Source organism: Plecotus auritus (assembly GCF_963455305.1).
Source record: "Plecotus auritus genome assembly, chromosome: 3".
Lineage (NCBI taxonomy): Eukaryota > Metazoa > Chordata > Mammalia > Chiroptera > Vespertilionidae > Plecotus > Plecotus auritus.
Window position 1 is genome coordinate 73,487,002 of NC_137772.1, and position 13,134 is coordinate 73,500,135.

Consider the following 13,134-nt stretch of genomic DNA (forward strand, 5'->3'; position numbering starts at 1 on the left):
TCTTTACTGAAAGTATTATAGGTATCTCCTTTTTCCCCCGATTCACCACCTCAATCCCATCCCACCCCTCTGTATATTTTATGGTGTGCCCACCACCCAATCATATGGTTGTTAACTTTTTCTTATGACTTATTTCACTTAGCATGGTATTCTCAAGGTTCATCCATGTTGTTGCAAATGGCAGTATTTCATCTTATGACTGAGTAGTAATCCATTGTATATATGTACCGCTTCTTGCAATCATCTATCAAAGGACATAAAGATTCTTTCCATGTCTTGGTCACCATGAATAATGCTGCAATTAATATAGGGGTGCATATTATCTTTGCAAATAAATGTTTTTCAAATTTTCCAGATAGATGCCAAAAAGGGGGTTGCTGGGTCACATGGTAACTTTATTCTTTATTATTTGAGGAACCTTCGTACTGTTTTCCACAGTGGCTGTATGTTTATATTCTCACCAGCAGTGAATGAGGATTCTTTTATCTCCACAACCTCTCCAACACTTGTTACAGCTTGTCTTGTTGACAATAAACATTCTAACTGATATGAGGTGGTATCTCATTGTAGCTTTAATGTGCATTTCCCTAATAGCTAGTGAAATTGAGCATATTTTCATATATCTATTGGCCATTTTTCTTGAGAGAAGTGTCTGTTCAGGTCCTCTGCCCAATTTTTCATTGGATTGTTTGTTTTGTGTTGAGTTTACGAGTTAAAGAACTCATACATATTTTGTATATTAACCACTTTTCTTGGATGTGTTGTATGCATATATTTTCTTTCATTCAGTTGGTTGCATTTTTGTCTTTTTGGTGGTTTCTTTGCTGTACAGAAGCTTTTTAGTTTGATATAGTGCCATTAATTTACTTTTGTATTTATTTTGCCATGGGTGTCAAATTAATAATATCTTGATTTGTATCAAATGATATTTCTAATCTTATATTCTTAAAGCTTTCTTTTTATTTTCCCAAAATAATAAGAAAAATACATTTATCTCTGGTTACCTATAATTTCATGTTTAAACCCTGAGCCATCTTTAAAGTTCACTTATAATCAGTGCTTCATCATTAAAATGTTTTTGCTACCATTCCTTAGTCCAACACCTCATCCATTCTTACTATTCTCTAGCCATACTAGGGTACTGCTGCTTACTTGATCATTCTTAAAAGGAATATGTTTTAAATCTTTTCAGAAAAAACCTTCATTAAAACTTACGGATTATATTCAACAAATATTTCACTTCTAAAGTCTTACTTAAAAACAAATGGTTTGTTACATATAGTTTCATAATCATATATATGGATATATATGAAACAAAATAAGTGTGTTATAATATAGTCATATGTATATGAATATATGTATATATGAGACATATAATGAATATGTAGTAGCACATGTATATATGCGTGTGTATATTTAATGTACCATAAATTTCATTTTAAGAAAACACACTTGTTTCTTTGATTACACCAAACCCTAAATTTAAAATGCTAACCTCATATAACCATAGTTCACTCTTCTTTTGAGTTCCAACTTATGAACTTAAAAAATATATCCAGCTAATCCAATTTCAATGATTTTTCCTTTTGTCTAAATTTCTATTTTTTATAGCTAAAGAAACTCATTTCATACTTGATTCAAAATTTACTAAATTTAACCTTACCAATTTTATAGTCCAGAAAGTAGAATTGTAATGTATCTTGCATTAATTCTTACAGAATCTAAAGTTGTATACCTTTTTACATTACAGTTTCTTGGTGAATATGTCTTTATTATTTAGTGTACTGATAAAATAGAATTTAAAAAGATATCATCTATCTTCTTTATAAATAAAATAAATAATTTTGCCTATTTTCATTGTCCATTTAGTTTCAAATTCTTTGTGTCTTGTGAATAATAGGTTTACTGGATGAATTGGAGGGTTAGAGGGATTTAAGGATAAATCTTAATGAAAACACATTATAGGGGGAAAGATCTGTTAAAAAATGATGTTGTTTACAAGATGTCACACTAAAATATATCAAAATAATAAATAAAGATCTAAAAATCTGTGTATGTTCCTGCTACAAAATTCAGTTCTGTATTTTTCCCTCTAAGTATTTGCTGTGTATGTATTTGAACACTATGCAAGATGCTTTTATCCATTCTCTACATTTCTGTTATCATTATTTCCTAGCTTTCTCTACAGTTTCCAGAAAAACATCATACACTCATAATTTTCAATAACTTTTAATTGGTTGAACATAGAATCAGACAAAGTATTTAAAACATATATAAAATGTGTTGAATTTATTTTACTTAACAATGCATACTATCATAAGAAATAGTAATAGTAGACATATTGTGATAAAGCATAATGTAAAAATCAGCTATAATAATCATTTCAAAATTGAAAATTAAAGACAGTTACATGGCCCACTTTTTGTAAAATGTGCTACTGAAATTTTAATAACACAAAAATATCTAAAAGCACCCTCCTTTAAAATCTCATCTGAAAAAATTATTGAAAATTTACTCTATTTTATAATGATTTAATGAAAGTTAATTTGGTTTATATAGTTTAAATAGGATTGTTTTTTGAAAGGTTTTAGAAAACCTAGGATTAAAAAAATTTTTAATCTTTATATTTTATATTTCATGCATTTCTATTTATAGATTGAACCTCTCCACATCCTTATATTGTACAATATTTTTTTTTCAAATAATCGCTTTTTACTTTTCAGCAGGGTACTTCTATATATATTTTATTCAAATTTTAGTTGATGTTAGAAAATTTTATTAATTCATACTTCTGTAGTATTTCGTTGTTTAAAAAATACACAAGTGAATATGAGAAAATTCAATGACACTATAGTTTATTTTTATACGGAAATTTTTTCAAGGGTGTAGCTTCTCTAAGGCATTAAGACTTTTAAACTTGTTTTGGCTCTGTGTCCCATTTTCTTTTCAATTGTTCTCACAATCTTCAATTGCTCCAATTGAAAGCCGTGTCTCCATACATTTTAGTCTATTTCTGTTGTAAAAATCCAGCAGAAAAGCTGAACACACCATGCTATAAATACTTATTTCAATCAAAGCCTAAGGAAAAAGCCTCCATAGTTCCAAATTAAGAAAGGAATTGAGGATATTTGCAGCTTCATTATGTCGAGGCAGATTCTAATTTAAAAGGTGGTACTTCTACTCCAGCTGATGTATGGTGCTGCCCTTAGAACTGCAGTTAAGCTGTGTTAGTAGAGAGGTCACTTCAGAAATCATGGAAATTAAACATTTATAACATTGGATCAAAAGTGATTTGTGCATCAAACTGATCAACTTCCATTTATACAATTACCCAGTCCTTAGATTGCTTCGGTCTCAAAACATAAAAACCATTAATAGGGCAAAAATAAGTATGAAATGAGCATTAGATGCAGTTTCTAATGAAAAATGTATTAGTCCATGCTAATGCAACCAAATAGAAGTTAAAAAGATCGAGGTAAGCGCAATCAGCTACAGCAGAGCATAATCACTCATGATGATCCAGCAGTAGAAAAATCAATGCTTCCAAAGGCTTGGAAATTTTAGCAAAGTGTGTGACTTATAGAAAGAAAGGTCCATACTTTCCACTGGGCATCCCTTTCTGCTCTGAACATCATATTATAATAGGAATATTGGTAAAATTTTACATATATCAAATAAGTAATACAAATATCTTCCAAGGTTTGCTATATGGCACGCTAGAGGTTAGGTATTAAGCCAAGAATATAGTTCCTCTTTTATGAACTCAGAGATTTCTGTTGAGGGTGAGGCACCAGCTGCAGTTCTACTCATTTCTCTGTAGGATATCTCCTTAAAAGCAGAAGAGGTCAGATAAGAGAACCAAGGGTTTTGCTTTACAATGCAAGGTTCAAGACTTTCTGACTCATGGGACCATGTATACATAACCGTGAAATTAACCTTCACATAATGTATATAAGACAATCACCTGGCGTATCTATATCTATTTGTTTTTCAAAAATCTAGGGTGTTTTAAGTTTTCTTTCTTCCATTTTACTGATTAAATTTGTGTGATATCCCATTTAGATTTGTAGTCACTTTTGTGCCAACTTATATGCCTGCACATCTGATAATGTTTATTTAATGTTAAATTGTTTTTCATCGCTTTTCTATACTGTTACAAAGGGTCCTTTGTGTTGGCAGAATCATTTTATTTTGCAAACACTGGACAATCGCCTATCACGAATTTGGCAGAGCATTTTCTGCTTTGGAATGAAGATTACTAAATTCTCTTCTAATTGTAAGCTTAATTTTATGATTCGATTGTTTTCATTGAGCTAAATTAAATAAAATATACTATGGAAATAGATTAATTTCGTTACAAAAATGTGAGGATTATGCATAATATGGTTTTCACATTTTAAGTCAATGCAAATTTGACAATCAAAAACATCTACAACTATAGAACTTTCAAGTATTGCACTATCTTCATCCCAATGACATTAGACTACTTCAGGAAACTCTTGACAGCAGTTCATTGTTTTGAAAAGACAATCTGAATACACATTAAACCTTTTTATCTTTAAAAGATTGCATTAAAATACTGTTTATTCTCCAAGACTTTTTGAAATACTTGTGTCAAAACGCTTGCTTTGCTATTTTCATTAATGAGTAACCATTACATCACGACTCTTATCCTTACTTAATCAAGTCACTGTGTATTTTATTTTTTGTAGGTGTAAGTGAATTTCTATTAGGAAGGAAAGTTGCCACCTGAAACAGCATCAAATAAAGAGTGAATAAGGAAATTCCCTGTTGTCTCAGATGCATGAGACCTCAACCATATGTGACACAGGAAGCATTTTAATGTGTGACCCCAACCCAAAAATGTCAAATACTTTCCCATTCAATTTAATACTTTTGGATTTCTACCAAAAGGAATACATTAAGAAATGGAGAAGTTGATCACTGAAAGGAAACCCCCAAAGAAGAGTAAGGGAGGGAATGAATAAATGAAGAAGTTATGTAAAACACTCTTTAATTTATAATTAACTACATTTTCATATCTTCACAGTAATACAAAACTGTCACTTGCAGAACTGGTTCATATTATTTAAATACCAAATACATTTTTAGTCCTCAGTGTGTTTGGAAGTTACTTATGTTTATGAAGCTATTAACACTTTTCTACAGCAGTAACTGCACACCAGGAAGGCGGAGACCAACACAAATCAAGGAATGGAGCTTTCCCACAGCTGCAGTATGAGAAGGCTATAAACAGTTGATTGAATACACATGAATGGGTTTCTTTGCTTGAGGAAATCCCAATGGAATAAGGAATGGAGATGTGGACAAAGGTTTCTGGAGGGAGGACACCCTGTATGCAGTTAGTTTCCTGCCCCTTCGGCCACAACACATTCTTCTCCTGCACTGTCTGATGTCCATAAATGTGACGCTGTCCCTAAGCACCTGCGTGATGAAGGTGCTGTCTTCGTATGAGTCTTCAGTGCTAATGAAACGCGGTTTTAGCCAGGGTGCAGGCTAGCGTGGGGTTATTAAGGATCTCATAGTAAAATGCAGAAAAGTTAAGAGCTAGAGCTAGGTAAATTGGGTGTGTGGGCTGCATCTCTTTCTTGCTTACATCAAAAGCCTCTTGGTAAACTCCTTGGAAATTATCTATCTTATTCAATCGTCACCACATGCAAGTTCCGTGGTGCATGCATATGGACCTCAGTTTAGACTCCACTTTCTCCCAGTAGTCCTTAACCAGCTGCAACAGTCCTTAGTCAGCTCCCACGTCTTGTCGGAGACGTCAGTTTTCTGCTGGATGCTCCCGATGACCCTCCAGGCGGACCTGCCTCCCTGTCCCTGCTCTTGTAGGCCACAGAGAGCAGGTTGCGCTTCTCCTGGGACAGCTCGCTCCTGCTCCCTCACGGCCTTCGTGCAGGTGACCAGGTCGTGGTAGCACTGGGCCTCCTCCGCCAGCTGGCCAGCTTCCCCTTCTGGGTGAGCTTCGTCTTCTCCTTGGGGAAGCACTGGCCAGGATGGAGGAGGCATGCGGAGGGCCGTCTCTTCTCCACGTGGATGTGCGAGTCAAGTCCCACTGTATTAACACACAGAATTAAAAACACAGTTCACATAGTACAAGAAAACACCAGATTTTAATCCAGTTTTTAAAAAAGTTCTTTAATTCCAAATCCCATACAAAATTATTGCTTATGTTGACAGAGTAAAACCACACAAAATAAGACCTACTCATCACTGCGAAATATTGAAAAAGGGCCTTAGCTGGTTTGGCATGGTGGATAGAATGTCAGGCTGTGAACTGAAGGGTCCCTCAATTCTGGTCAAGGGCACATGCCCGGGTTGCAGGCTCGATCCCCAGTGTGGGGGGCGTGCAGGAGGCAGGTGATTGGTGATTCTTTCTCATCATTGGTGTTTCTATCTCTCTCTTCCTCTCCCTTCCTCTCCGAAATAAAAAATAAATAAATAAAGTAAATAAAAATTGAAAAGGGTAAAAAATAAAAATGTAACTGATTTAAATCTCTCTATGTCTCTTTAATATCTACATCTACAGTTATCTATCTTTATATATATATATATCACCGTAATCCCAGCAATACATATGAAAATGCATATCATTGTCTACTTTCTTAAGTGGATTTGGTAAACAGGAAAGGCAAAAAGAAATCTCTTAGCTTTTAATCCTGACCACTCTCCCCTTTCATAGAATTCTGTGAAAATTAGGTGAAAGTAAAAAAATAATAATCAGACAGAAATCCTGAAATTTCTTTTACTTCTAATTTGGAGTAAAGCAGATGGATAGGTTAAGCAGAAGTTCTGGGGATACATGCACAAATCTAAAACATCCTAATAACAGAAGCTGTGCATAAAGCTTGTGCTTCTCCAAGAGGCATGGGATACCACTTTACTAAGCATTTTTCTGCTTGTCTATTGGGAGGATAACTGGAGAGTGAAGACAAAATTATCATAATCACCCAGAGCTAATTATCTCCTTCAGTAAACAGGAATTTAGCAGAAAGCAAGTTAAATGAGAAAATAGATAAGGCAAAATACTCTAAGGAAAGATGAAGGCCAGGGAAATAAAGTACCCCAGGAACTCAGATGAATTTCTCTCTCCAGATGGACCCTAACAATGCCATGGCCTCCAAACCATGTGGTGTCAGCTGTTTCCTTCAAGGACCTATAAATGTAATGGGAATGGCAGAGAATGAGTCAGTGAGAAGTGAGGCATGAGAAAGGGTCAGGGAAGTAAAATACTATAAGGCAGTTGCCACTATTGAAGTGAATCTTTAGGAGACCCTCAAATATGTGGAAAAGATTCAGACCTAAGTCCTATGTTCCACATGAACACAAGAGTAATTTTCCCATGTGTTCAGGAAGGAGTGGAAAACCATAAAGGACAATTACCACTTAAGGAGAAAATCAATTGCTCACTAAATAGCCAGGGTAATATGCTAGAACTTTGGAATTTATATATATAAAAGTCTGACTGTTACAACCCATTGACCTTACCACTGGTTGACCAGTCACTGTGACATGCACTGACCACCTGGGGGCAGATGCTCAATGCAGGAGCTGCCCCCCTGGTGGTCAGTGCGCTCCCACAGCAGGAGCATCGCTCAGCCAGAATCCAAGCTCATGGCTGGCGAGCCCAGCTGCAGCAGCTGGAGCCTCTCTTGCCTCAGAGGCAGCGTAACCAAGCTACGGCCGAGGCGGCAGGTGCAGCACCGCCAGGATGAGCAGGAGCAGTGTGGCACCAGGCCCCGGCTCGGGCTCCTCCCTGGACAACTGCTGTCTCATGCACTGCTACAGCCCCTGGATTGCGAGAGGGTGCAGGCCAGGCTGAGGGACCCCACCGGTGCAGGAATCTGTGCACCAGGCCTTTAGTACTTAATAAAGCAACATTGCTCTAGGAATAAATTACAGGTGAATCAAAAATTGTTCATTTGTAACGTGTATAATGTAATAACCAAGGAATTCATATTCTAAAGGTATCTGTTGTAGGTGGGAAAGAGAGGTTGTAGAAGTAACAGAAAATAAATAAGAAAACTTTAATAATGTTAATGGGAATAATGTTTTAATTAGATTAATAGTTGTTTTTAGACACTAAAATCATGAAATTTTAAAGAAATATCATTTAAAGTATTATTTTTCATTGATTAATGTTGAATTTACAGAAAATTTTGAAGTTTAATTAAACACAGGATATGGCATAAGTATTTTCATCCTAAAAACAGCTAATTTTAAAAAATAATTTAGCTTGATTTTAGCAAAATTAATAAAAGAAAAGCTCTATTACTTAGGATTCAAAGGAAGTACAAAATTATTGTGATTCATTGTCATTTTTTAAGAAGAGTTCACAGAAAGTAATTACTAAAAAGCATTAAAATTTCTTATCAAACTAAATCCATGACTCCACAGAAATGCTAGTAATACTTTCCAGACATGCGTGGACTGTACATATATTCAATACTCCTAACATCTCAAAGGCATATAAACATCTTGATAATTTTTGAGACAAGCTTCTTCATTATACAAAATTCATTCAAAATGTCACACAATTTCTCTAAACCCTCAATTCCTTTAAAATATTTAACATTTATTAAGATTATTTTATAAATTAATATAAATTATATACTCACACACATGAATAAGCATCAAAGAAAAAAGATTAAACAGATGTTTGGGTTGAAGTACACATCTGCTAGCAGTGGAGATATTTTATGTGTGCTAAATTGCATCTGCCTCTTATTTTTCTCTAGATAGTAAATACTATAAGTAAAAAATGGTATTTTACCAATTAAAATAATCATCAGATTGTGATTTTTTATTTTTGTAAACCCAAATGTTGTATTTATTTCATGTTTTTATTTTATAAAATAAATCTGACAAAAAGTATATTGTGTATCCAAAGTGGGATTTACCTGTAGAGTCATATTTGTAATAATTACTTGTAGCTGTATACTAGTTATTAAAATAATTGTGTTAGGATAAATTGTGTTACTGACTAATAATAATATCTTTATTGTTGTTATTAGTAAGAAGATGCTAATTAGAATCACTTTCTGATTACGTACATGCATATTTTATATTTACATAAATAGTTACATATTTTTCTTAACAACACAAAGAATAAAAAAAAGTCATGATTTATTTTCAGCTGTGGCAACCTGGAAAACAAAAACAAACTGAATGAGCAAGATTTGAACAATGGTGCACAGATTTAAAAGGAGTGCAGTAACTTAAATAATTAAGTAGGTGTTGCATATATATTTTTGCAGCTGACATTTATTACATTTGCATATTGTTCATTTCTGGAAATATTGAGTTTATTTTGAAGTTGATAAAATAATTTATTAAAATAACAATGAAAATTTTAAATATCAGGAAATAGGCCAAAAATATGTAGAGGTTTTGTGGAAATATACTTGATACCGAAATTATTCACAAGGAAAATAGGGAAACACCTTTTTGATAAAATGGCAATTTTCATGAATAACATCTTATTTTATTGTTAAGCATATATATGACAATATTTGATAGACAATCCCAAATTTCTCAACTTTTCACCATTCTTATTGCCAACAGCTTCCTATTTATTTAGCTATGAAATAAAGTGATGAATATTATATGTGTAATATAAAAATATAACTTCAAATATTGGAATAGGTACTTATTCTTACATGCCATATTTTTTGCATGAAATATATGGCCTCCAAAATTTTGTGTAAAACTTCCATTTTTTTTTTTTGGCATAGACATATAGGTAATATAGAAGATTTTAGTGTATATTACACTACTATAATTCAGGCTATTTACTAAAAAATTTGCTTTTATTTCCTAGGAGCTGCTAAATTTCTCTTGATATATTTATTTATAAGTCAAATTTAAAAGGCACCAATTAGTTTAATTTTTAATGAAGTGTCTTTAGAAACCTAAAGATAATATTGTAAAAACCAATATTACATAATTCAAAAAGATATTTAAAATTACAGCATAAATTACATTTGTTTAATGTATATTAGTACCATAAATATAATTTATTCAATATATATTTACTTTAAGATGAGGAATTGTATTGGAGATAATAGCGTGAAATAAAAATGTGTGATGACTGTACATTTCATCTCAATAGTGTAATTTAAAAAAAGAATATAATTGTAGAGTTTACTTCTACCTAACACTAGTTGAGGATTTCTTAAATATAACCAATAGGATAATCTCTGAAAGAACTTCTTCTATAAAAAAATGAATGCTCTTTTTCTCCAGAAGAAATCTTGTAAATTATGTACCTTGAAACTGAGTTTTTTCCCAATACCAATATCATCTTTCTAACACAGCTTCTAATAAGAATATCTCTGTCAAAGCACTTATTCATAATTGAAAGTACACCCTATTTGACATCTGTCTCAAATATATACCTTTAAAAATTTATCTTTATTGTTGAAAGTTTTATAGATATTCCCTCCTTCTTTCCCCACCCCCCTTCCCCAATTGACAACCTCCCCCCCACTCCCGCCCCCTACCCAGGCCTTCATCACATTATTGTCTGTGTCCTGGGTTTTACATATATGGGGTTTATATATATGGTTATCTCTTCCTGCCCCACCCACCTTCCCTCTAGGAATCTTCAGTCTGTTTCCATTCTTCCATGTCTCTGGCCTTATTGTATTTTTCAATTTATTTTGTTCACTAGTGGCCCAGTGCATGAAATTCATGAATGGGGGAGGGGGCGTCCCTCAGCCCGGTCTGCACACTCTCCAACCTGGGACTCCTCAGTGGATGTCTGACTGCCAGTTTAGGCCCAATCCTGCAGGCAGTTGGACATCCCACTCACAATCTGGGACCACTGGCTCCTAACCACTCACCTGCCTGCCTACCTGATTGCCCTTAACCCCTTCTCCCTGCCAGCCTGATTGCCACCTAACTGCTCCCTTGCCACCCTGATCACCCCCAACTGCCCTCCCCTGCTGGCCTGATCACCCCCAAGGCTTTTATTAGTATAGATAATATACACATTCAAATGTACAGATGTATCAGGCCAGCAGGGAAGGCCTATCGTGCAAGAGTAGGCCTTCCTTCCCTGGCTGCCAACACCGGCTTCCCTCTGGCACCCAGAAGGGGCTCCCCTCACAGCCCTGGTTTCGTCCAGAAGGATGTCAAGTCTAATTAGCATATTACACTTTTTTTTTATTATAGATACATAAAATCTCAGGGCATTTGCTTGAAATTTCTTGAAGCAAACAATAGAAATCAATTGCAAAGTTCTGAGAATCCCAGAACGTCCCAACTCTGATGGCATTACATTGCTGGGTCAAAGTTCTTGACCTGCCCAAACTGCAGTTTCTATTCTGCATTACCTGTACTCCTTCCTCACCTTTGCTTGTTTCAGAATGGCAGCTTGCCGATAATTGTCAAGGTCTCCTAGAAAGTGCCTAGACTGGAGCGGCATCCACTTTCCTTTGAAGATGCACACACACCATTTTGTCTCATTTCCAGCTCCTTCTTTCACCATCTAGTATTTCAAGGATGGCCGTTCACTGCCACACGCCCAGCTTTCAGAGCTGAACAGAAGCTTTCCACCCAGACAATTGTGGATTCAGACCCTGAGTCTACCTCTCTTTATCTGGAAAATAAAGTTTAAAAAAAGCACACATCTATTTTATAACACTCTAACGATAGGGATAAAGTGTCTACTGTGTGAATGATGCTTAAAGGTGACAGATCAGTACAATAGCAAAGAGCTTATCCTTTTCGGGCGAGTCTGGTTTTCAGGGAGTTGAAGGGGGCATCACCCTAGTTTCCTACACGAATCGTCCCACCTGTCCTGGGGCAGGAGGCGGCGGCCCTCTAACCCAGCACTGATGGCCGCATGCTGCTGGCTCCGCCAATCTGCGTCCCAGAAGGAGCGAGTCTGCTGTGCGTGAGTGAGTGAAAGCAGCGCCGCCCACAGGTGGCAGGCACAGCTGAAGCCTGCCGTTCCCGCCTCTCTCTCCTTGGAATTCCTCCAGAGGAGGTGGGTGAGCTGCGTGCAGCCGTGCTGCTCCTCTTTGCGAGTCCATTCCCCAAATAAGGGCTCCCCATCCCCCACCGCCCGCACCCCTATGTGGGCTGGGCACTCCATCCACACACAGTGCCCTGCTACAGAGCCCAGACTGGATTTAGCCTCCCCATCCCACTCCCGTCCTTGCCCATTGCCTCCGAGGCTAGGGTGGGGCTGAGGGGACTGGGCGCTGCCATCTTGTGGCTATGGGTGCTGCCATCATTGTGACGGAGTGATGGTTAATTTGCATATTACCCTTTTATTAGATAGGATTAGATTCCACATGTAAGTGAGATCATGCAATATTTGTCTTTTGCTGACTGGGTTATTTCACTTAGCATAATACTCCTCCGGTCCCTTCATTTTGTTTCAAAGGGTAAGAGATCCTTTATTTTTACAGGTGCATAGTATTCTGTTGTGTTAATGTACCACAACTTTTTTATACCACTATCTACTGATGGGCACTTGGGATATTTCCCAATCTTAGCTATAACACTTCTATGAACATTAGGGTGCATATGTTCTTTCTGACTGGTGTTTCAAGCTTCTTAGGATATATCCCAAGAAGTGGGATAACTGGGTCAAATGGCAGTTCCATTTTTAACTTTTTAAGGAAACATCATACTATTTTCCATAGTGACTGCACCAGTCTGCACTTCTACCATCAGTGTACTAGGGTTTCCTTTTCTCCACATCTTTGCCAGAACTTGTTTGTTGATTTATTGATGGTTGCTAATGCAGCAGGTATGAAGTGGTACCTCTGTATCATTTTAATTTGGATCTCTCTGATAATTAGGGAAACTGAGCATTTTTTCATATGACTCAGCCATTTGCATGTCTTCTTTGGAGAAGTGTCTAGGTACTCTGTCCATTTTTTAACTAAATTGTAAGTCTTTCTTTTGTTGAGTTTTATGAGTACTTTATATATTTTAGGAATTAACTCCTTATCAGATAATCATTGGTAAATATGTTCTCCCACTGTAGCTTTCCTTTTTATTTTGATGATGTTTTCTTTGCTGAGAAGAAGCTTTTTTATTCTCATGTATTCCCATTTGTTTATTTTTATTTTGTTTCTCTTGCCCTAAACATTG

At 35.7% G+C, this 13,134-nt stretch overlaps 1 pseudogene across 1 annotated transcript; it reads right to left on the reverse strand.

Moving 5' to 3' along the window:
* Nucleotides 1-5,247: 5,247 nt before the first annotated feature.
* Nucleotides 5,248-11,515, reverse strand: LOC308244068 (14-3-3 protein theta-like; annotated as a pseudogene). The gene is made up of 2 exons: nucleotides 11,361-11,515; nucleotides 5,248-5,898 (listed from the first exon to the last, which is right to left on the reverse strand). The product of its transcript is annotated as a 14-3-3 protein theta-like (transcript).
* Nucleotides 11,516-13,134: the final 1,619 nt, after the last annotated feature.